Source organism: Ictidomys tridecemlineatus, chromosome 12 (assembly GCF_052094955.1).
Source record: "Ictidomys tridecemlineatus isolate mIctTri1 chromosome 12, mIctTri1.hap1, whole genome shotgun sequence".
NCBI lineage: Eukaryota > Metazoa > Chordata > Mammalia > Rodentia > Sciuridae > Ictidomys > Ictidomys tridecemlineatus.
In genome coordinates, this window is record NC_135488.1 from 29,316,161 (window position 1) to 29,341,474 (window position 25,314).

The 25,314-nt window shown below is 40.3% G+C and overlaps 1 pseudogene; it reads left to right on the forward strand.

Annotated features, from left to right (window-relative positions):
* The window catches only part of LOC144368937 (ATP-binding cassette sub-family A member 13-like), a 405,121-nt pseudogene that overhangs the window by 173,402 nt on the left and 206,405 nt on the right, over positions 1-25,314 (forward strand).

Sequence of the window (25,314 nt, forward strand, 5' to 3'; positions counted from 1 at the left end):
CAATGGCAGCTCTCATCTTCTGATCTACTGGCTCCTCTGTCTAATAATTATAAAAACTTACATTTAAAACCACCCATTTGAGGTGCCCACCAAAAGTGCTCCTTCCCACATTTCTAAAACACCTGTGAAAGTATCATCAAATCAAGGATCTCTGAAAGTCTGTTAAGTATGAGGGTCTATCCCAGATGGGAGAGTGAGAACCGACTCTCCTCTCTCCCCGCACCATAAACACACACACCAAACTCCACTCAAATGCTTTCTCTCCATTGTCTTCTTTCTTTCTTCCTTATAAAGCAGTTGCACAGGCCTGACCCTGAAGTTTCTCAATTCCATATAGATGGGGCACCATCTAATTTCCCAGGCTGCAGGACTCAGTGTCAATGGCAGGTCTCCTTGCTCTGTTCGAGCTCATGAGCCAACAGCTGGTCCTCTCTGAGAGTTTTCGTTTCATAAACTCTTCTTTATGTGCTTCCAATTAAATCTGATTCGGCTCGATCTGTCTAATCTCATTGACTTCCCTTTTTATCACTGTCAGGTTTTTTTTTTTCTGGTGGGGGGAGGATGCTAATTAGTTTCCTGGTCTCCACAAGCCAGCAGGCAGTTCCCCTTGAGGAGAAAAGCTCAGTATGCACTGAGGGCCCATGTACATATTAATGTGCCCGATTACATTTGGTAATGTGAGCAGGGGGCCTGTGCGTCTGGAGTTGCACATAAAACAAATTTGGATTTATAAGCAAAAGCAAAAGGCAGGCAAGAGCTGAGGAACCTCCACACTCACATGGATTTGGCACCTTCTTGCTTCAGTTAGATTAATGGATTAATTGAGAGGAGTTTAAAAGTCCGGATATATTAGTACTGAAATGGCTTAATTAAGCAAGTCAACCTTTAATATTTAATTTATCTTTAATTTCTTTTTATCTAACTCTGAAATGCCTCTTATATTTTGCCCCTCCTTTCTATCCTTGAAGCCATCACCCTAGTTCAGGCCTCTTTGCCCTTGCTCTAGACCAGTTTTTACCTTTACAACTCCTTCCCATATCTCTAGGTCCCACCCATTGTTCACAGTCTACCCTCCATGTGGACATGAAGTCACAGTTTTTAAATATTGACTGTGTGGATCCAACCCTCCCCTGTCTTGATAAACTTCCCTAACTCCAAAATGCCTACAGAATAAAGGTTTGTGTGCTTTGTGGCTCCTAGTATATTCTTACCTCTCCTGGTGTTCATTCATGCTTCTCTTTCTGTTCCAATCACACTGATGGGGGCGCGGGGGCAATGTGTCTGGTATCACCACACAGGATGACCAAAGAAAACAAGACACTCCATTAAATTTAAATTTCAGAAAAACTACAAAAAATTTTGGGGACATACTTATAGTTAGATGTTATTTGATTTTTGTCTGAAATTCAAACTCAATCAGGTATCTTGTATTTAATAAATCTAGCAATATTTCCCTATTCCTCTCTGCCTCCTCCTCTTCTTTTCTTTTTTTTTTTTATTGTTGTTTGGTACCATGGATCGAACTCAGGGGCACTCGACCACTGAGCCACATCCCCAGCCTATTTTATATTTTATTTGGAGACAGGGTCTCACTGAGTTGCTTAGTGCCTCACTTTGGCTGAGTCTGGCTTTGAACTCGAGTTCCCCCTGCCTCAGCTTCCCAAGCTACTGGGATTATAGGTGTGCATCACCACACTGCCTCTCTGCCTCTTCTTTCTCAAGTCTTGTCCTCCACTCAAGGAGCCTGCTTCAATGGAAGCAGGCTAGTGTTGATGGAAACTCTGCAATTGAAATACTTGTCACCTGGGTTTCTTCTCAATAGCTTTGCTTGGTCATCTTCACTAGAGTGAAGGTTATAGGAAGGTGAGATCTGTGCCTGATTCATTAGCGTGACCCTTATACCACCAGAGAAAGATTAACTGATTCTGCATAATAGCTGACATCTCTCTGGAACAGAAAGATGCAAACTGGAGGACAGCAAGACAAGGCGTCAGATGTTCCAAATTCAGGTGACCTCCTGAGGTTCATTGCCATGGTACGGCAGTCTTAGGAGCCCTGTTCATTCTCGGGCTGGAACTGTGGGTGTTGGGAGAAAAACCAGCTCCTCTCTTTCTGCCATCACTCAGAGTACTCATTATCTACTGTCAGCAAAGCATCCCCCACCATGAGTGGGGCTGGAGAGTGGTGGGATTTCCCAGAACTCAAATGAGTAAATGAGTTCATGATCAATAAAAAACAGCATTTTTGTTCCATTAAAGGAGAGTCATGAGTCCTGAAATTGTTGTACTTGTTTATCTACACTTATGTTCATGTGTGTACGTATCAATGTGCATTTGTGTGCCCACATACTGTATGGTGATCATCTCTTTCAGTAATGGCCCAAAGATTGAGAAACATAAAATGTCTTTGCATAACTTCCACTTAAAGTAAAGCAGAGCTGAGGTCTTGTTTTTGTGGCAAAACAAACGTGAAGATATTCGATTGCTTCCTTTGGAAAGGCAAATTGCACCTAGTTTCCCCTCTAGAATCTTCATAGAGATACAAAGCAAAGCAGTTGCCAGAGGTACTGTTCTTTTCCTGTTGATTCTAAAAACTTTCATTGTAATATTTCAGATGGATCTATGCTTATTATGAAATGTTTTAAAAGTACTTGCATTTATGAATAAGCAGAAAAAAAATTCAATTATCTCCAATCTCACTGAACAGAGCTAATAATATCTTTTCTGTTCTTTTTCAGATACTTTTCTGCACATAGCTGGGTTCATATTGTATATATATTTCTCTCTTTTTAAAAAGATAGTATCATCAGAAGCATTTATCCACATCTTTAAAAATATTGTTAAAGGCTGTTCAATATGTCATCAAATGAAAGAAATAATTTCGTGCACCTTCCTCTTTGCAAGTTTAAATAATTTTTGCCTTTTGCCCATTATAAATGAAACTACAGTTATCTTGTTTGCACTCAGATGTAGGTACCCATTTTTTTTATCATTTAGTCTTCTAGATTCAGAGGATTTTGATTGCTAACTCAATTCTAAAGTGTTTGATTCTTATTATGGATTTGCTATAGTGAAGGTGATGCCCACCCACACTGTCCATGTCAGTGACTGCACACTCACCTAGGATACCCCTTCACAGGAAAGGGGCTGCTTCATGAACATTTGCACAAAAATTTTCCTGATGTACTTGTTTGTTTATTTATTATCTCCTTTTACTTCCACATGTGAATTGTTCACATGTGTGTGAACAAGGGCTTATTCTGCAATTGGCAGTCAAAGCAACTGGGGTCCTAGGGCTGGGGTGAATCACTTTGCTTGTTGTAGGCAAGGGCAACTTGTTTGAAGGAACTTGTCAATATCTGCTTGCCTTGTACCTGTGTGCTCAGATAGGCATGAAAAGGGAGACCAGCCACTGTGTGGCTTCTAAGAGCACCAACTCTGTGTCTTTGGACAAGCCTTGCTGTCCCTTCCTTTCTGATAGGAAGACAGAAGTGGTAATGTTATATCTGTGGTTGCAGCACCATGTAAATTAATCCAGATAAAGACTCTGGACAGCACTTAAAGCAGAGAGAGCCAGGGGAATGCTATATGATGTGAACTACTTACCCAGATGGACTCATCCTCTTTCTACCTAGGGATGATGCTTAGTTTGTTAGGCTCTTTGAGAACCCTGCCTGCAATAGTCTGCTCAGTCAGCTGTAACAAAATACCTCAGACTGAGTACCTTAAATAACAACCATTTATCATCTCATAGCTCTGGAGACTGGAAGACAAATGTGTTAGCAGGGTTGATTTCTCTCTCCTTGGCTTGTAGATGGCTGTCTTCTTCCTGTGTCCTTCATCTCCAATTTCCTCTTCTCATAAAGCACCAGTCTCGTTGGATTAGGACTCACCTTTTGCCTTCATTACTTCTTTAAAGATCATCTTTCCAAATGCAGTCACATTCTGAACTCCTGAGGGTTAGCGCTTCAATGGTGGATTTTGGGGGACACAAGTCAGCCCACAGTGAATGGTCATACTAGACCCAATAACAAGACTACACACTCCCTTCCTTTTCCAAAGATGATAGGTCCATCGTTCCCCTTGGAGTATATGACCATCTTTTTGAATAATCTGATTAGACTATGTAAACCCTTGCATATTTCTCTTTTGCTTGGTGGTCAAAGTGCAAAACTAGTCTTCGAATAAACCTTTTGTATTCCAATCACTTGTAGAATTTAGGCCTTTAGGTTAGTTGCACTCATCACACTTAAGCTAGAATAGATGCATTAAAGAAAATTGAAAAGTGTTAATAATTAAATCCCCTTTCATTTCAACTTCTAATGAGGGCAAAGTGGCTGTTAAATGGACTGAAATGAATTTGAAGAATACGTTTGAAGAATGTTGATACATTTCATATGAAAATGTTAGCATTATAAATTATTCCTCTTTGTGAGAGTTTTAATTGATTTATTCTTTCAGTTACTTACTTTATGCTCCTCCTCTTATCCAGGAATCCATGCAAACATCAAAGATCGGCATGAGATGAGCAATAAGGAAATAAAGTGGGGCAGGGATGAGACTTTACTCTGGGGAAGAATCAACAATTATTCAAAAAAAGGTTTATTGAGCACTTCTCAAAGTCTCCTAGTGGGACTGGATGTGAGTGGGTCCTAGCAGATGGCCCTGACTTGGACCTTAGGAGATTTAGGGCTTCCTTCAAAGCTAATACACTGATTCAGGATATCATTGGTTTATGCATGGGATGCATATTGAAAATATGCAAACGTATTCTATTATGGAGTCTTCATTTACATAGAAAATAATTATATTCATGTTAATTCAATTTTTAGGAACTTTTGGTTTAAGGAAACCATGGTATTTCCCCTTCACTGCATCATATTGGAAGAGTATATGTGGCTTGGTAGAGAAACAGCGACGCTCTCTAAGTTCTAGTTTGTTCTTCTTCAATGGGAACTTTGATAATCAAGGTATGTAAGGAGTAGCACCATTAGATGCATTTGTATTCTGGTCAGTTTGATTTTTGATTTTCACTTTTGAGTGAGCCTTTAGAACTTAGAACTGATTGTTAGAAACTGACTTTCAGACTGTCTTGGGTTCAGAAACAGCTGCAGGACTAAAGTGCAAGGCACTGTCCCCTGGTCATATCTTGTTCACATGAGCCCAGGAACCCCAGAATATTCACATTACTTATTATTCCGAGCAGTCCCACTCTCTGTATTCTATGTATCATTTATATTTGTGCATCTCTAATAATTTGGTAAAACTGAAGCATTTGTCCAAAAATGAAGGACATTGAAAAATAAAATAAAAGCAAAGCAGTTGCCAGGTGTGGTGCACTTAAACATGTCAAAGTGATTTCACACATGCTAGCTTGTTCCATGTTTCTGTGAGAGAATATCAATGCCACTTACCAATGGATAATGCTCTTAGGATAAACTGCTTGCTCTAAGGAGATGAGGGCAGGACTGTTCTCATATGGCTGTATTCTAGTCACAGCCATTCCTGTGGCCAGACACATGGATACTTCTACAAAAGGACCACTCAGATGGGTGCACCACCCATGGAGTTGTAAGTTCCCATCATGCCGGGTTTCTGTTCTCACGACCAAAAGGCTCAGAGGTCACTCCAGGTAAACTGGGCTGACTGGGCCGCACAAAATAACCACACAAGAGACACAAATACCTTTTTCATTGGGGTTGCTATGATGGCTCCTCTGACCTTAAAGGTCTGCAGGAAGAGAGAGAGAGAGCATGCGCTGACCCCTTTTATTGAGGAGAAGCTATTCAAATGAGGCAAGGGGTCAGGTTTCAGGGGGCTGAGTCTATCTTCATGATGTCCACTGTCAGCAGGTTGACTGACATCTAGGTAGGCCACACACAAGGGCACAGTAAGAGAAGGAGACATATACAAGGCACTTCCATGGAAGACTCTATCCTAAACAGGGCAAGGGGTAATATTACAAAGGAACAGGTGAGCATAGCTACACCCATGGGGCTGCAGCAAGACACACCCATGCACCAGACACCATTCCCCTCAAACCCAAGAAGGGTGGGGACAGCTCTGCCACATTTCTGTGACTGAGTGCTCAGCACCCAGCCGGGGAGTGTGATTCAGTCACATGCAAGGTTGGTCTCCCACACCATCATGGTGTTTGTATGCTATGAGTTAATATTGGGAATAATTTTTTTTCTGATTAAACTAGTAAAACATGAATCTTTTAGAAAATTTGGAATAGATTAACCAATACCTATCAACTCTCATCAAGAAGAATATTTCTTATGGTCCTTTTGGTGTGTAACTCACCTGCCTTGTTCTTTTCTCTCCATCAAGAAATACATGCGTGTGTCTTTATTTTTGTATTTTCTACAAATTATTTCTCATAAGGGTTCAAAACTGTCATCTGTGATTTCACTTAATTTCTGCCATTAAGTAACTTTCTTTTTGCTTTGAATACGGATTTTTGAACTGCTTTGCATGTCACAGAATTAGAATTCAGTTCTAAAGAAAACAATGCAACAATAAGTGTAAATGTTTTTTGGGGGGCTTTTGAAATCATATCAGAAAGAATTTTCATCTTTCTCACAGGGTCATTACCGCAAAGCAGAGGAGCGCTTGAAGGAGACTCTCCAGGAGTCACCCTGCTGTCTGTGACTAAGGAGCATGAGGGTCACAAGGTGGCTGTCCAAGACCTCACCCTCACCTTTCACAGAGGCCAAATCACCGCACTGCTGGGGACCAACGGTGCAGGGAAAACCACCATCATGTGCGTCCCAATTTGCTTTCCTTTGTTCTTACAAACACTAGTTTACCCATGACACCGAAGGTCTGATTTCTTTTACTCTTTTTCTTTTTTTTTTCTTTGTATTTTTTTAGTCCAGTTCAGAGTTCAGTGACACAGGAGAGAGTCAGAGCCTTCTCCCCAGAGTGGATCTATGTCACACAATTACCCAATTACATTTTAGATCTAGAGTAGCTTCTGAGGAAGGATGGGATGCATGGAGGGTTTTTTTTGTTTGTTTGTTTTTGTTTTTTAACCAAGTCAATCTGTTAATGTTTTTATCAGATCATTATAATTATGTTCGAATTCTTTTTGACAAAATTATATGCACAAAGAATTTGATTTTGATCCCCATTTCGTCTCCTCTTTCCTTTCCTTTTCCCTCCCCTTTTTCTCCTTCCTCTACTGATCTTCCTTTCACTCCTTTATTTATTTTTGACTGGTACTTTACATATGTACACAAAGGTGAATATATATATATATATATATATATATATATATATATATATAAACACAAGTCTGTCAGATTCATTTTCATATTTCTTTCCCTTCCTTCTTCCCTCCTTCTAGTTCTCCTTCTACTTCACTGATCTTCCTGATAATCTCTGTGCTTTCTGACCCCCTCCCCAGCTTCCTTCTTTTCATTATTTTGTTCTGGCTTTCACCTGTGAGAGAAAACGTTCAACCCTTGATAGTCTACATCTGGTTTATTTCACTCAGTAAAATTTTCTCCATTTCCGGTGGATGAATTTTTTTAAAAAATATTTCTTCTTGTATTTCCTACAAATAATTTATTATATTTTACTTTAGTTTTGGAAAATCCTTTGATACTTTCTTTTTCTAGAGGGCAAGATAATTTTGCTTTTTTGAATAGCAGAACTATATTTGCAAATTTTTAAATCATTTTAATTATTTTTTTTCATATTCTGCTTCTTGTTTGCTTTTTTATTGAGATTTGGTTATTGGGTCCAGGGGTCTAGATTTGATTAAATAATCCAATTATGTGACCCTGGAAAAACAATAAATTCAAATAGTCATAGTTCTGAGCTGGCGGTAGAACAGGTGGTATGCTAAAGATTATCCCACTGAAATTATCGGGTTTCTCTTAAAAACAAATCATATCCCTTTTGTCACTAAATATATAGGACTAAAGTATGAAGATAATACAAAGGATTTTGCCTCAAGCTTATTATGAAAGACAGAAAATTAATATATACAAGGCTTCAGAATCTATATATGGGCTGGTCACTGCCTACAATCCCAGGAACTCAGGAGGCCAAGGCAGGAGGACCGAAAGTTCAAAAGCAGCCTCAGCAACTTATTGAGGCCCTAAACAACTTAGTGAGACCCTTTCTCAAAATAAAAAATAAAAAGGGCCATGAATGTGGCTTAATGGTTTAGTGACTAAGCAACCTTGGGTTCAATCCATGTTGACAGGGGGGAGAAGAAATCTCAGAAAAAAATTGGAATAGAACCAAAAAACTCTCTGAGACTTCTTTTAGTGCTTGCAAATTGGGAAGCACAAGTTACATAGATAATTCCCAAAGCTAGCATTCTACATTTTGCTTTTACTAATGTACAGTTCTGCCCAGGAAAGCTTGGTGTGCTTGTTTAACAGAATGATGAGAATTAAATTTGGAGTTCCCTGAAGATTTAAAGCTTGCTGACTAGGCTGCAGCTAGTGAACCTGGGAAGTGCATCTTCAGTCCTGTGCAGTGCTCCTGTCTTTACAGCAGGGCTTAATGAGAATCCAAGAGGCCCACTAACAAGCTCAGTCTTCACCATTAAAAACAAACCTCTTGGAGACTCCTACAGAATATGTATAGTTGGTTCCCCATGTCCATGGGCTCCTCACCCTCAGATTCAACCAATAGCAGGTCAAAATTATTTGAGAGGGTGGGGGTTATGGCTCAGTGGTAGAGTGCTTGCCTAGTATGCGTGAGGCACTGGGACCAATCCCCGACAACACATAAAAATAAAAACAAATAAAGGTATGGTGTCCATCTACAACTAAAAAAATTTTTTTAAAAATTGAGAAAAAAAATGCCTCAGTACTGAATAGGTACAGACTTTTTGTTATTATTTCCTAAACAATATAATATGGTAAATATTTATACACCATATACATTGTATAAGTATTAAAGTCATCTAGAGATGATTTAAATGATATGGGAGGGTTGCATAGGTTATTTGAAAACACTACATTGTGTGTTTTTTGGGGGGGAGTGGAGTGGGGGGTTAACTAGGGATTTAACCCAGAGGTGCTTAAACACTGAGCCACATCCCCAGTCCTTTTTATTTTATGTTGAGACAGGTTTTTGTTAAATTACTTTGGGCCTCACTAAGTTACCAAGGCTGGATTTGAACTTATGATCCTCCTACCTCAGACTCCATTTTATATAAGGCATTTGAGCATCTGAGGGTTTTAATATTCATGAGGAGTTGTGGAACCAACTTCTAAGGATACTGACTTCTCCTCTGTAAGAGTAAAGTTGGATTTCCATCTGCAAGAATGGTCTGTGTTCACAGTGTATTACATGGGAACACAGACATTATCTTATGTCCCCATAAATTATTCTAGAATCTGTTACACATGGAATTGTGCCTGGTTTTTTTTTTTTCTTAGCCCATTCACGCCTGGTTGCAGTCTATCAGCAGCTTGGTCTTATGATTGATGGGTGGTATTCCATTGTATGGAGACTCCACAGTTTGGTCATGTTTTCATCTGTTGATGACAATTGAGTCTGTTCCCAGTTTTTAGTGGTTGCGAACAAAGCTGCTATGAATATTCATGTAAATACCTTCATATAACCATGTTTTAATTTCTCTTGCATAAATACTTAGGAGTATATTTCATAGTCCTAATATAGGTGAATTCTTAACATTTTATAAATAAGGAAACAATTGAAACAAGGAAGCAGAACTAGGCAATCCTCAGCTTGGTGAAGTCAGATAAGTGAGTATTGGGTAATGGATCACTCAACTCTTATGGATTTGATAGGGACAAATAGTCTGGTGAGAGCAGGAGGAGGACTGGCCACAGGTTGGAAATCTAGGTTGACATTTCTGTTTGCTTATGCTCAGTTACGAGGAAAATATGTTATTTCTTTAGCTTGGCTCCTTTATTATACAAATAAAGTTGGATTTTCCATCTGAAAGTCTGATACAACTTTAGTGCTCTATGATCACAGTGATCCATATGGGGGTATAGACATGATCATATGCTCACATTTCCAAGATTAATCAACCAATGTCCCCTGAACCTCCTCAGAACTTTTAGCTGCAGATGTAGAAACTGTTGGTTCTTCATCAAATGTGCATTTCACCTGGGAGTTGATTGGATCATCAATGTTCAGAGTCTCAGCATCACTTTGATCCATGCTAATTTGTTTTCTCTGGCAGATCCATGTTGACAGGGCTCTACCCTCCCACTTCTGGGGCCATCATCATCAATGGCAAGAATCTGCAGACAGACTTGTCCAGGGTCAGGATGGAGCTAGGGGTGTGTCCACAGCAGGACGTACTATTTGCCAATCTCACCGTCCGGGAACATCTCCTACTCTTTGCTTCCATAAAGGCACCAGGGTGGACCCAGAAGGAGCTACAGCAGCAAGTCAACAAGTTAGTAAACAGTAGTCTCTTCACTCCTCCTGTCTTTGCCTAGTTCTGTAAGTGAAGAGTGTAGAAAGAGACACGTTAAAAAATCAGCTACGCCTGTGTTTATGGGAGGAAGACATTTAGCAAATGGTTCTCAACCATAGAATTAAGATACCCACGGATACTGGGAATATCAGGGAAGGCTTTCCAGGGAAGGCACTGCATTTGATCTGTTATGTCTTTGAAGTGGGGAAGAGCTGAGCAAATGTGGGAAAGTGTGGGTAAGCTGCTGGAGGAATTTTATGTGTCTGGAGCTAAGGGTTCCCAGGGGTGTCCTAAAATAAAAATAACACAGAAGCAAGCAGGAGAACTGGTTGTAAAGAACCGTGTTAGTCACAGCAAGGAGTTAGAACTGTATAGTGCACTTACAGGTGTTAAAGAGCAGGGGATTGTGCTTGGCTTCAGATCTGGAAGGTAGGTCTTGCTACACTATAGCAGATGCCACAGTACAGATGGAAGGAGCACTGACAGTACATCTGAGACCAGGCGCAAGAATGTAAATCGCACTGTCAGACTGAGGAGAATAACCTGGGTTGGAACAAAGAGGATTGTGAGGCATGGACTAAAAGATAGGGTTCTTAGGCAGCTATGACAGAGATCCAGGGAAGAGAAGGTGGTGGATTGAGTTGGTGGGAGAACATATGCTTTGCAGAAGTGAGCAGAAGAAATTTGAGGAAGGGGAAGGCTGGTGGGATCCCTTAGCATGTCTCTGGAAGGAAGTGCTAAAGTGACCTGTGCTGAGAGTGACCACATGTGTGGTCTCATAGTAGTGTTTCTTCCCTGCGAGGCAGGGAGGGCTGTCTTCAGTTTATACATGAGGAAACTGAAGCTCAGGGCGATCGGGCCATGCAGTTCATACAGGCAATGTGGGTATGACCAAGACTCTCGGATGCCAGGTGCATTCTGCTGCCTTTCCTTTGGGATGGTTTCTTGGCTGTAGCATGAAAGATGGGAGCCTCTTGAGAAGTGCCAGGTAAGGGAAAGGGTATTCTCCAGCACATCTCTGGTGGTGTTCCCTTGACTCAAAATGGATATTTCTTAGTAAGTTCCAGTGGTTTGGGAAATAAAGATGATTTGTTAGTGATTATAGAATAACACTGGAAGGTGGCAAACTGCTTCTCCAGAAATACTTTGCTGTACTAGTTTTAACTTAACCACTTATCCAGTGCTTAACCACCGAGCCACATCCCTAGCCCTAGCCCTTTTTATGTTTTTAAATTTTGAGATAGAGTCTTGCTAAATTGCTTAGGGCTTTTCCTCCTGCCTCAGCCTCCTGAGCCACTGGGATTACAGGTGTGTGCCACCATGTCTGACCCTTTTCCCCTCTTAAAATTCACCTTGTTGGCACATGAGGAAGGCATTCTCTACTGTACAGTGGGATTGTTCATACCTATGATGTCTTCAGAAAGTGAGTACGAATAGTTATAGTGTAAATGGCAATGCACTCTTGAATGTACAGGAAAAAATGTTCACTTTTTACTATGTAAGCCTGTCTTAAATTTGAGTATATACTTAATAAGAAATGACTAGACATTGTATGGTCTACATATTACAAAATAACAAATTAGTTACGTACAACCAAATTTCTTATATTAAAAGTCACAGGTCACTTATTTTAATTTAAAATATTGTGCCTACCCTGGGCTATAGTCAACTCTACAGTGATCGTGATTGGCGGTTTAAATCATGCACCTAACAATGCTACATTGGCTTCATCTTATTTGGGTACCAGGCAACCTTAATGGTTATCAATGCACAGCATGTTACCTGGCAACAAAGCCAATTTTGCAAATGCAATCAGAATGAGATCATGTTCTAGGACAGTAGTTCTCAATTAGAGGGAGGGAAAACTGAAAACATTGGATTTAGAGCCAACATGCTCCTTATTAGTGTCCTGTAGCACCCCTTGTTTTCCATAATGTCTAGCTTAATTAAAATGTGAGCTCAAGAGAGTGGCATCCCTCGAAGAAGCTTTAGAGTGAATGTTTGTCAAGAGACATGTTGTTAAATTTTTTGGCCTTTATTTTGGCCTGGAGAAGATAAATAGTCAAGAGAGGAACATGTCAGGGTTTTGAATCAATGAGATGTTATATGGTTAATGTTACCCTTTAGAGTTCTGGCCTACACCATGGAACTCAGGTTGGAGGTAGTAACAAGATCAATGAGGGCATATGTGCAAGTAGAGCAAAGAGAGGACACAGTGTCATTGTGTCCAGAGCAGAGCCTGGACACACTGACACAGTCATGGACAGATGAGGAGGAACAAGTTAAAAAGGCAAGAGAAACCAAGAAAGAAGGAGGAAGACAAAAGAGTGGACTAGGCCCATTGAGGAGGAGGAAGATCAGTGTACCAGTGCTGTTGCAGGCCAATTACGAGGAAGACTGAGAAGTGACCTTTGGGCTAGCATGCAGACGTCTTTGGTAACCTCCAGAAAAGCGATGTCAGTAATGTGCTAGGGGTGAAAGTCTTACTCAAGTCAATTAAAGAGAAAAGAGAAGGAGAAAATTGGGGAGAAAGTTGGTAGCAATAAAAAGTTGGTAAAAATTTTCCCAGGAATTTTTTGGCAAAAGGGAGAAAATAAATAGGATGATACCAGAATGGAAAATTGAAGTCAAAAAAAGGATGCTTCAAAGACACAACTCACAGTAACATATCTGTACATTGCTGAGAGTGGTTCAACAGAGAATGGGTGATTTGGATGCACTAGAGGCTTGGTGGAACACTGCCTATAGAGGACAGGGAAAGGGTCCTAGAAGAAGAGCTGGCAGTTGGCTCTCCTGCAAGCACAGTTGGTTCAGGTAAGTTAGCAGGAGGTAAAGGGAGCCTGTGTTTAGCTTCAACATTTTTCAGGGTTAAGGGTGCATGCAAAGAAGTTATTATATTGATGGCCATGGACTTAGAAACTTGGAATTGAGGGGAGGAAGGACTTTAAATGAAGAGGAAAAATGAAAAATTGATTTTTGGTGGAGTAAGTCATTGCTGAGTAGAGAGAGGGGTTTTAAATATACATGTGATCAGAAAAGAATTCACAGAATTGAGACACTGGAGGAACTATGGTAGCTGGAAAGACAAGGTCTAGGGTCTACCTTGGTCGTGAGTCATTGGGACTGGTGAAGGTGAATGGAGAATGCTCTTCACTAGATTGAAAGTTCCCACAATGTGTGGGGCTTTACTATTACCTTTCTCATATTTTACTATACTTTCTTATATTTCTTCACATATATTTTTTAAAACTATAAATAAGATTCAATTCGTTTCTCTAGCCAAGTAGATGGCAGGCACCACACATTGTGGGGGTTTAGTAAACGTTTGCTGAATAAATGAATGGATGCCTGAAGTGAAACCTCTGAAACAGGGTCTCTAGTAGATAATATGAGAGAAAGTCCTTTCCTTATTTTCCTACTGTTTAGCAATATTCTCAATTAGAGAGTTTTCATGTTGTTTTGAGAAGAAATTTGAAATTTCAATTAGCAAAATAAGGGAAAGAAGGCAATGGGGGAGGGGATCAGATATCATTAAGATAAAGGGAAAATCAGTGGAATTCATGTAAGAGAATGAGAGGGCGGAAGGAAGGGAAAGGAGAGGATAAATGGAATGAATTTAATAAAATCACATTATATTAATATAAATAAATAAATAAATAAATAAATTTGCAGGAAGTATTTGCTTCTTTTTGGTATGTGTCTGATCAATAATTTAAAAAAAATACTAGCCACTCTATGACCTTGGATTTTTTAAGAAAAATTATCAAGTAAAAATATGACCAATGTTTGCAGATTGTTTTCTGCTTGTGTTAATCAGCTTTTCATTGCTGTAGCTAAAGTATCTGACAAGAACAACTTAAAAGAGAAAATATTTATTCTGGCTTATAATTTCAGAGGCCTCAGTACATGGTAGAGCCACTGAATGGTTCTGGGCCCAGAACCATGCAGTTGGTCAACCAATTGTGAAGCAGAACATCATGGCGGAAGGGCATGGCAGTGGGAAAGGAGGAAAAAACAGAGAAAGGAAACAGGGAAAGATATACTTCCCAAGGCAATGCTACTAGTGACCTACCTCCTTCAGCCACACCCTACTTGCCTTTAGTTACCCCCCTGTTAATCCATTCAAATCATTAATCCACAAGATGATTAATCCAATGAGATTACAACCCTTACTATCCAGTCATGTCCTAACTCCCCCCACCCCCTTGAACCTTGCTGTTTTGGGGACCATGCTTTCAACACATGAACTTTCTTGAGGACATTGCAGATCCAAACCATAATATTTCTCTAATCTTTAAATTTGATCAAAGTAGCTGAACCACAATCAGAAACCAATGAAATGGAAATGGCTCCTGAGGCAATGTTTTAGTCTCTCCAGACAATACCTTGTGACTTAAAGTCCTAGGAATGTATCCTTTCCTGGAGAACAAGTCAAGTCCTAGACCTCCGTTGATATTAATGGATATACCATGGGTACAAATTAAGTCATCAGGCTCCATACTTTGTTCTGGGAAAATAAGCATAATATCTTTGGGAAAGTACTATAGTCCATTTCAAGAGTGGGATCATTAACAGCTATGTCTGATGGGTGTCACAGTGACCCAGTGGATGCCAGTAGGCTATAATGGCTCAGTCTGGCTTTAGATTGCTAGGTTTAAATCCAGCTCTGACATTTGCTTAGAAATCTTTTTGCAATATATACACTCTCTACCTTTGGTTTCCCAAATATTATATGGTTTCAACAATAAAACCTTTGGAAAGTTCTGTAGAATATATTTATTTATATGCACAAAGCAGTTAAAACAAAACCTGGCATAGAATGCATGTGTAATAAATGTTAATTATGATTAACCAGGATAAGTGCTAAAAGTTTTTTAACATTTAAAAAGTTATAATTTTATAAATTGAATAAATGACATTCTTCAAACCCATGATTAAATTCTACTACACTTTGATGTGAATAGAAACTTGTACTTCAAGCTGGACTTCTCAAGACCAATAACTCACAGTCTCTTGTGGGTTACCCATAGCACTGTGTTTATTCTCCTTGTGTTCTAGTTGGGTATGTATATATGATGTCTTCATAGGATGCTGATCTCGTAGAGAAGGAATTATGCTTTGTTGCTGCCCCTATTCTCAAATGTACATCATAAACACCCAGCACCTATAGATAGCATTGAGCAGTCTTGAAAGAATTTATAAAATGCACACAAATAAAATAGACTCATACTTATTCTCTCTACCTCATTGTTACTGTCTATTACTCTTGGTTTTACCAACTAAGAAAAAAATGATGAGTAATTTTGACCATAAAATATTTTAATATGTTAAAGTTCAAAATGTATTGGAAAAGCAGATTTCCATCAAAAACAAGCAAATTCACAGAGTAAAACAGACTGATGCTAGCCAGTTGCCTAAGGGATAAGAGAAAGCAAACCTCAGCCTGTTTGGATGCATTCCATTACAGAAGCACAGTGCCATCACTTAACACCTTGCCTGGCACCTGTACAGGGAATGTGCTGTGACAGACCCACAGGTAGAGGTTAGAGTGTCTCAGAGTCAAAACCACTTCTGAATCACAAGGCCAAGAATAATGAGAAGGTGGGATTTTGGCCTCTTTGGGGTGTAAAGTGAGGCAGCACTGCAGGTCTGCCTATACAAAAAGGTAGTATAGACATTCTGAGCTGTGTCAATAAAAAAAAGAGGGGTGGTTTAATGTAGAAATATAATCAGAACATGCGTGTTCAAGAGTATTTGATAATTTATTGATATATATTTCTTGTCTGTCTTCTCTACTGACTGATCTCTGATTACTGGGTCCAGACTGAGCTTGGGAGAGTCACATCCACTGCTGTATTGGAATCACCCAGATGGGAACATGTTGGTAGACTATAGGGTCCAGCAGTTTCCTGCTAAAACTGAATCATTCATCTTCCTGTTTCTAACTTGGATGTTGTCAACAGTGGGTAACACAGAAAGCAGGTGCATATGTTACTTCCAAAAGTTTAGGTTGAGATTTAACCAGCAGAAAGTACACTCTGAACTTGAACTAAATATAAATGCATAGACTGAAAACTAGACACTAAGAAGCTGGCTACAGCTCTTTCAATGTTAGGATAGAAAATATATAAATAATAAAGCAGACATGAAAAATTTACTTAGTCATCAGGCAAGCAAGTTCTTGGGACTCACTCAGTGCTTTGCTTAGTATTCTGGAAGGTTTCCAAACCCGACTCTTGCTGAATCTCAAGATTATGTGGAACCTCTGTGATTCTACAGCGCCTGTGTAGTCTGACAGTCTTCCTGAGTTCAGAGAGGCCCTTCAGTTGTTGGCTATCAGAAAGTGATAAGAAACTCTGAAGCTTAGGGTATCAGACCCACTTGGTTTGAATGTCCAGGGGAAGGTTTCAGGGAGGCATGATTTAAGCTGGGTCTTGAACAAGGAGTGAGACTTCAAACAGGTGATGAGGTAGGAGTAGGTCTCTTCCTGTGGACTTAACAGAGTATAATGATGGTAAGTATAATGATGGCAGTTATTTGTGAGAAAAGATGGTGGAGCCATAGACATGGAGGGTAAAGCTTCACACAGGGAAGTCTTTGGTCTAGGTATCTGAAATTTTCTGGAACTCTTAAGAATGAAAAATCCCTGAGAGAATAAGAGGCTTATTTCTATATTAATGGAAATTGAGGATTTATATTTTGTAAGTGGCTTGTCCTTGGACTTCCTAATTATTTAGGAAATCAGGGAGATACAATTTGAGTACCTAGTGGTCCAGAGAGTTAAAGGCCTTGTCAAGTGAGCTCTGGAGCTCTTCTTCTTCTGACCACACTGATGCTTCAACCATTCGACCATATTGAGGGAATGTTGGTCTTCCCTTGGCAGGATGTCTCAATGAAATGGAGAGGCTTCTCCAGGGAGGAGATAAAGTATTTTATAGTCACCTTACTTGGCAGACACTGTTGACCAGCATCACAGATAACAAAGGGGTGTGCTGTCATCCGCCCACGTGGAAGGACAATGCTACTCTGTAAAGACTCCTATGCACATGTATCATCCAAGCCTTTTTGATGTACCTGTGTTTTATAAATATCTCAGTCACCATAGTCCTCATAGGTGGAGTGGAATTCAGAGCAAAGCTTTCAAGTGTTGGAGAGAAGAGTGAAGCCTTTCTTCTTGTTTCAGAACTCTCAAGGATGTGGGGCTAATTCAGCATCAGCACAAACAAACCCAAACTCTCTCTGGAGGCCTGAAGAGGAAGCTCTCGATTGGCATTGCTTTCATGGGCACATCGAGGACAGTGGTTCTGGATGAGCCTACAAGTGGGGTGGATCCTTGCTCCCGACGCAGCCTCTGGGACATTCTGCTCAAGTATCGGGAAGGTAGGACCTGAGCCTTGTTCCACTTTGTCTCCCCACAATGTTGTGGCACAGGGAAAGAATAGCTATTATATGTGAGAATCAAGTCACTTCACAATAACAATATATCTTTTTGCGGGGGGAGGTACTGAGGATTGAACCCAGGAGTACTGAATCACTGAGCCACATCCCCAGCCCTTTTAAAATATTTTATTTAGAGACAGGGTCTTGCCCGAGTTGCTTAGGGCCTTGCTAAGTTGCTGAGGCTGGCTTTGAACTTGCAATCCTATTGCCTCAGCCTCTGGAGCTGCTGAGATTACAGGTGTGCACTACCATGCCCAGCCACAATAAGGACGTCTTATTCTTTCTGGAACAAATAAAATCTTCAGGTGATTTTAAGATATGTTTGATCATAGCTCTGTAGTACTCAGAATGCTTACTTTGTAATTTGTCCTCTCAGTATTAGCAATGCAACTTGCAATGAGCGTTATCATACATGATTTCAGTTGAAATTGTCTTTATCCATATTGTGTTTCACTGTGGATGCATGGGTGATTAAAGAAGACATTAAAGATCATCTAGGATCAACTGTCCTGTGTGGGTCTTCTGAGGCTGTGGAAAATACCTGAGATGATCTATACAAGGGGCAAAGATTTATCTGGCCTTATGGTTTCAGAGGTTTCTGTCCATGGTTGGTTGGCTCTATTTCTTTGGGCCTATTGTAGTACAGTTCCTCATGGTGGGAGCATGTAGTGAAGCAAGATGTTTTACCATGTGGCTAAAAAGCAATGAGGGAGACATGAAGGGACCAGGGTCCTGGCATCCCCTTCAGGAGAATGTTCCCAGGGACCCAACTTCCTTCCACCAGGTGCTATCTCCCACAGATTTTACCACCTCCCAATAATGGCACAGACTGGGGACCAAGACTTTAACACATGAGCCTTTGGGGGACATTTAAGATACAAACCTTAGCACTTGCTTTTCTTTCTTTTTTAAAAAAATGTTATTAGTTATTCATAGACCTTCATTTATTTATTTGTTTATATGTGGTGCCAAGAATCGAACCCAGTGCCTCACACATGCCAGGCAAGTGCTCTACCACTGAGCCACAACTCCAGCCCCACACCTTCTTTCCTCAGATGAGGAAACTGAGGTATGGAGAGTTGGGCATGTGAAGGGCTCACAAATAGGGAGAAAATTCACTGCATGAAAGGGGAAACTCATGTTACTGACTTAGAGGGTCCATGTTTCTCATCTCCATTATTTCTTATTTTCAGTGGAGAGCTTTGGATGGGTAGTTACTAATGTCCAACTTCTGGTTCTTTGTGTAGCCCTGACATCTCGGAAGCATTGCTACAGTATTTTGTATAGAAACATTCTTGTTTGGAAAGAAACATGGGCAATAGTGAAACATATCTTGGTGCTGGTGAATAAGTTTAGAAGCTTCAGAAGCAAGATTAATACATGATCTTACACACTGTCTTTTTAAATTTTTGCTTTTGTTTTTATGAGCACAATGTCTTTCTCAGTCTTGGCCTGAATCCTGGGGGATTGGTTACTGAAGGAAAATAAAAGCAATGATAAGAAAGGACCTTTCTTTTTTTTTTTTCCTTTTTTCTTGTTTTTTTAACCATCCAGAACCAAAGAGGCTCAGAATATTGAATTCTGTCTTAGAATAGAGGCTCCAGTCTATCACTTAAGGCCTGCCATAGGGTGAGATGAGAAGGGAGAAGGGTAATTCAAATGGGGCATAAAGGAATTATCCTGTTCCTGTCCCACAATTTTAGGGGAAATTTAGAAAGAGAGGACAGAGAAGGGATCAGGGATAACAAGCAAACAAATGTGCCCCCCCCCACGATTCTAGGCTTGGGCTTGGGCTTGGGCTTGGGCTGGACAATTCATGAAAAAGTGTGCTCCACGTGGCTCCTCAATCTGGGTGAAGCCACATCAAAGTTCATGAGACTGAATGGAATGCTGGGACCCAGGGGGTAGTCTCACACCCATGGGCTTCCATACTGAGGAGAGCTTGCTAAAGATGCTTCCATGGAAGAGTGGTGTAGGGGGTGGACTTGAAGCTGGCTGGCTGGAAGTCTGGGTTAGATTTAGGGATGTGAAGCCAGTAGGATCTAGTCAAGGTGGAAAGAGTCCGGGAGCACTCTGTACTTTGAGACCCGACCCTTTTGGGTTGCTGCTCAACCCACAGACACTAAGACAGGGAGGGGGACAGCAACAGGTGGTCTCCCAGAGACCAGAGGAGGCTGACCACATTGCATGCAAAGATCCCAATCCTTTGCAAAGGCTTCTTATTCCATTTGCCCTAATGGGCTTTGGGGATAAATGTAAAGGGCAGAAATGAAGAAATGTGAACTTTTTGTGCAAGTCACAGAATGTCACTTAGAGAAACTGATTACATTTTGAGATGACTCTAATTTAGATTGGTAATAACAATTTCCCTTTCACTGTAAGTGTGGACTGATACATAAGAAGGATGAGAGATAGACAAGAAGATTACACTGCCTCTGCACTGTAACTTGTTGTGTGAATGAAATACCAAAAGCCCACTACTCTTGTTTATTTTAAAAATCAGAGATGGATGCTTAAAGGTCTAGCTGACAGAACATTTTAGTAGTGAACAGAAAGGTTACTTTAGACAGAAAACCAGATACAGTGTAAGTCTAAAAGACAGATTTCTTCAAATTCTTTTGTTATAAATTAGATATTATTTTCTCACTTTTTTTTTCTTTTGTCTTTGGAAGACTTCTTTGGAATTGTCCTTGTATTGATTGAAGTGCAAAACCAATAGGGTCTAAGATTAGTTAGTTAGGTTGATTAGTTAGGCAGTTACTGATAGAAAAATACATTTTCAAAAATCAAAATGTATAACCATTTCTAGAAACAGCCCCAAACCTTCAGGTAACTGATAAGAGCTCTGTGAGATTGATCCAACACTGCACAAAAATGAATGGTACCTGCTGAGTAGGAAGAGATTCTTCCATCAGAACACCAGTACACTGGGAGCTCAATCTATGGGGAATTTCACGTGTGTATTTCCTACTTAGTCGAGAACAATGTGAACTCCTGATCAGCCCTGGTGCCATTGCTTTTGTGCTTCTCATATAAAGATCCATTAAGAAGCAAAGGATACCAGAACAGATTGGCATATCACAACTAAATCCTTGTACTGGATTTGATACTTGGTTTTTATATGCTATATGATCCTGGAAAAAATGGTCAGATTCCTCTGAGCTTCAGTTATCTAATTTGCAAATTGAGACAATTATATCATCACATAGGATTTTGCAAGAGGTAAATGTGCAATATGTAAAAGTGCATAACTCAGTACCTACTATGTGGGTACTGGATCCATGACAGGCTGTCATTGTTATTATTAAAATAGATGATAGAAAGTAAATGTGGGAATTACAGATTTTGGAAGAAAAGAGGTAGAGTATGTCATCTAAATTAGGGAGAGAAACAATGAAAGAGTCTCTTGGGGGAAAAACAGAGTATTAATATTGTCCTTTGAGATTTAGGGTTTTTCTCAACTTGCCCTAACAGCAGTAAGGGACCATCATGGCTCAAACATCTGTGACTGTTTTAAGTTTATTGAAAATTTATCTGTTATTTATTTACAATCCCAGCTTTACTAAGGTATATATGACAATGCAGATTGTATGTTTTTGTTGTATACAGCATAATGTTTTCATAAATGCATATATCATGAAGTAATTATGTCAAGCTAATTAACAGGTCTGTTGCCTCATAAACTTTAGTGTGTGTGTGTGTGTGTGTGTGTGTGTGTGTGTGTTGAGAACATTTAAGTTCTAATTTCATGTATACAATGCATTATTATTAACCATAGTCATCATGCTGTGCAATAGATCTCCAGAATTCATTCATCTTGCATAATTGAAACTTTATACCTTTAGCCAAATCTTCCTGTTCCTCTTTCCATCTCTTCAGCCCCTAGCAACCACCATTCTACTTTCTCTTTCTCATTTGGAAATTTAGATTCCAGTGGACTTCTATTTTTAGACTACCTCATTGTATGGGGATATATCTGAACTGCATGATACCTATAATCAAAGAAACTAACCTGCCTCTGATCCCAGGCCAGGAGTCGAGCACATTTTCTTAGCATCAAAGGACTTAGGGGCAATGAAATGGTCCCTGGTCTTTAGAACACATCTATAGCAAGAGCTAGTCCCCATGGGCCCTCCTCCCTGCTGTTCTTGGGTCTATATTTCGTGCTTTCTTTAAAGATGGATTTTATAAAATGAATTAGAGGCATAGTCTTTTAATCCTTCCTCTCTATTGAAAAATATAAAATCAAATAGGGTTAAAAACATCTTCAGCCTTATCTCTTTGAAAGTTTGCTTTTGCAATCAGAATCAATCAATACATTTGTTCTACTTGATAGAACAGTTCGATGGGGCTCAATGTAAGCCAATGAGGGAAGTAGAAACTAAAAGTCAGAACAGCTTCTCTTTATGTTACTGAAATAAACTTTACCTTTAGCTTCCCTGGTCTCTGCTCTTCTGAGGAAAGCTGGTGCCTTTTTCTCCCAAGGAAAGGTAGTAAAATTTTACAAGATGCTAGAACTCATGGAGGATACACGTGAGCTAAGCATTGAAACAGTGTTCCCTGTCTGGGCTGTCAGGATGGTTTCACCTTCTGAAAAGGCCCAGATGAATGAGTCCACATGGTTCTGTCATCCCTGATCCCTAAAGGTACCCATATATGCCAGGACAATTTAGACATAGTCATTTTTAAAGATTATTCTATGATTTAACCTAGAGCTTGTGGTTTTCTTACACAGTAGCCCTTCCGTCGGCTATAGCCCACAGAAGATCAGATCAGAGAAGAGAAAGATGCTCATCCAGCTTTTTAAACATTTCTGTGTCTTCTTTACATTCATGTGGCTATCTGCCTGTAAGTCTTAAGGAATGATGTTTTGGCAAAGGGACTTTGCGTTTTGTACCTCAGTTTCACCATTAGGACCAGGCAGAGTGGCTGGCTCCCCCAACTGCATCCAGAAGGGGTTGGAGGATTTATAAAAACAGCAGTCATGACCTTTGGGGAAACTGTAGAATACATAGTTAAAGAGTTTTTAATTTACAAAGGGCCCTTGGCTAGGTCTTTTCCACACTATGCATTTCAATTTTTTTCTGCTTAAAATTGGTGGCTGCCTTTCAATTGTGTCAAGGACCTACCATTCTCTGAGGAAGAAGAGATGGTCTTCCTCAGAGCCTTTGTCACGTTGATTCTGATGTGCCTGTGCTTGGACCTAGGTCGCACGATCATCTTCACAACCCACCACCTGGATGAAGCTGAGATGCTCAGTGACCATGTGGCCGTCCTGCAGCAGGGGCGGCTCAAGTGCTGCGGTCCTCCTTTCTGCCTGATAGAGTCCTACGGCCAGGGACTCAGCCTGACGCTCACAAAGCAAGTAAGGAGTACTGCTCTTTTGGTGTCATTGGAGAAGTTCCCTTCCTGTCTGTGGCATAAGGAACAAATTGTGACAGCCACTCGACAATAATACCCAAGTGGAGGCCTTTTGTGCACAATAGTCAGTTGCCAAAATATGTCCCTCCAGGGCTGAGCAGCAGGAGCTAGGGTCTGTGAACCCAAAGGTGCATTTTATCTGCTAGAAGGGAATGCACAAGGGCTCAGAACTACCTGACGGGTACTAGGAGCTGCTGCCGAGTATTCTAGAAACATTTTTCTGACAGGGATACTCTAGGAGTCTAAACTTGGCCTCAAGTCAGAAGCAGAGTAGTAAGGAGCTATAGCAAATGTGGTGGGACTCAGAAGCATCATTGCCTAATATCAACGGGGCAGGCCGTGGTGGTCGTGGAGTTGATCCAGGAGGTGTGGGAAGTCACTGTCAGTTCTCAATGACCTTGTCTGATCCTTGGTGACCTGCAGGAAGTCTGTCCTTGACCTCTGTTCTGTGGTTCCCATTTGCTATCCTCTCTAGCTTAGAGTACCTTGCCATCCTTGAGATGGCTTGTTTTCTTTTTTTTTTCATTTCACTTCTTTTTTTTTTCTTTTTTTTTTATTGTTGGCCGTTCAAAACATTACATAGTTCTTAATACATCATATTTCACAGTTTGATTCAAGCGGGTTATGAACTCCCAACTTTACCCCGTATACAGATTGCTGTATCACATCAGTTACCCTTCCATTGATTGACATATTGCCTTTCTAGTGTCTGATGTATTCTGCTGTCAGTCCTATTCTCTACTATCCCCCCTCCCCTCCTCTCCCCTCCCCTTTTCTCTCTCTACCCCTTCTACTGTAAATCATTTCTTCCATTTATATTATCTTGTCTTACCCCTCCTTTCCTCTTATATATCATTTTGTATAACCCTGAGGATCGCCTTCCATTTCCATGCGATTTCCCTTCTCACTCCCTTTCCCTCCCACCTCTCATCCCTGTTTAATGTAAACCTTCTTCTCAAGCTCTTCGTCCCTACCCTGTCCTTGTTTACTCCCCTTATATCAAAGGGGTCGTTTGGTATTTGTTTTTTAAAGATTGACTAGCTTCACTTAGCATAATCTGCTCTAATGCCATCCATTTCCCTCCAAATTCTATGATTTTGTCATTTTTTAATGCAGAGTAATACTCCATTGTGTATAAATGCCACATTTTTTTTTATCCATTCATCTATTGAAGGACATCTAGGCTGATTCCATAATCTTGCTATAGTGAATTGTGCTGCTATTAAGTTGGGAATCCTTGTCTCCCTTTTAAGAAGACTCAACCTTGTTTATTGCAATCCAATTGCTAGAACTTGAGTCTCCTTTGTGATTGTTCCATGGGATGGAGGGTGTCTCATGAACACAGACCCCTATAAATAGGTTGCAGTGCATGTAAGCAAGTTGGGCATGTGGGTCTGACCTTGCCAGGTTTATCACTGAGGATTTATATTATTATTATTACTACTACAACTACTACTGCTACTACTTGTGGTAATGGGGATTGATTTAACCTTGGACCTTGCACATACTAGGCAAGCACTCTATCACTGAGCTACAGCCCCAGCCTATTGATTTATATTTTTAACAAAGAAGAAACAAAGAAAAATATTCTGTATTATTGAATGCCTACCACTTAAATACAGTATCCCATTCAAGTTTTGAAGTGGAATGTGTATAATTTGCTTATGAGTTTACGGGTAATTGACTGGTATGTGTTTGGATTGACGTTTCTTACTGATTTCTCATTCTGTTTTCTTTTTGATAGCCCTCTGTTCCTCAGGTCCATGATCCCAAGGACATAGCTTGTGTTACATCCATGATACAGCTCTATGTACCACAAGCATTTCTCAAAGACAGCAGTGAGAGTGAGCTGACCTTTGCCATCCCAAAGGACGCAGGCAAGGCCTGCCTCGGGGAGCTCTTCCAGACCCTGGATCAGAACTTAGAGCAATTGCACCTGATGGGATATGGAATCTCAGACACCACATTGGAGGAGGTACTAAGATATGCGGAAGCTTTTGTGGCCAGTCTGCATGCAATGAAAAGACCTGA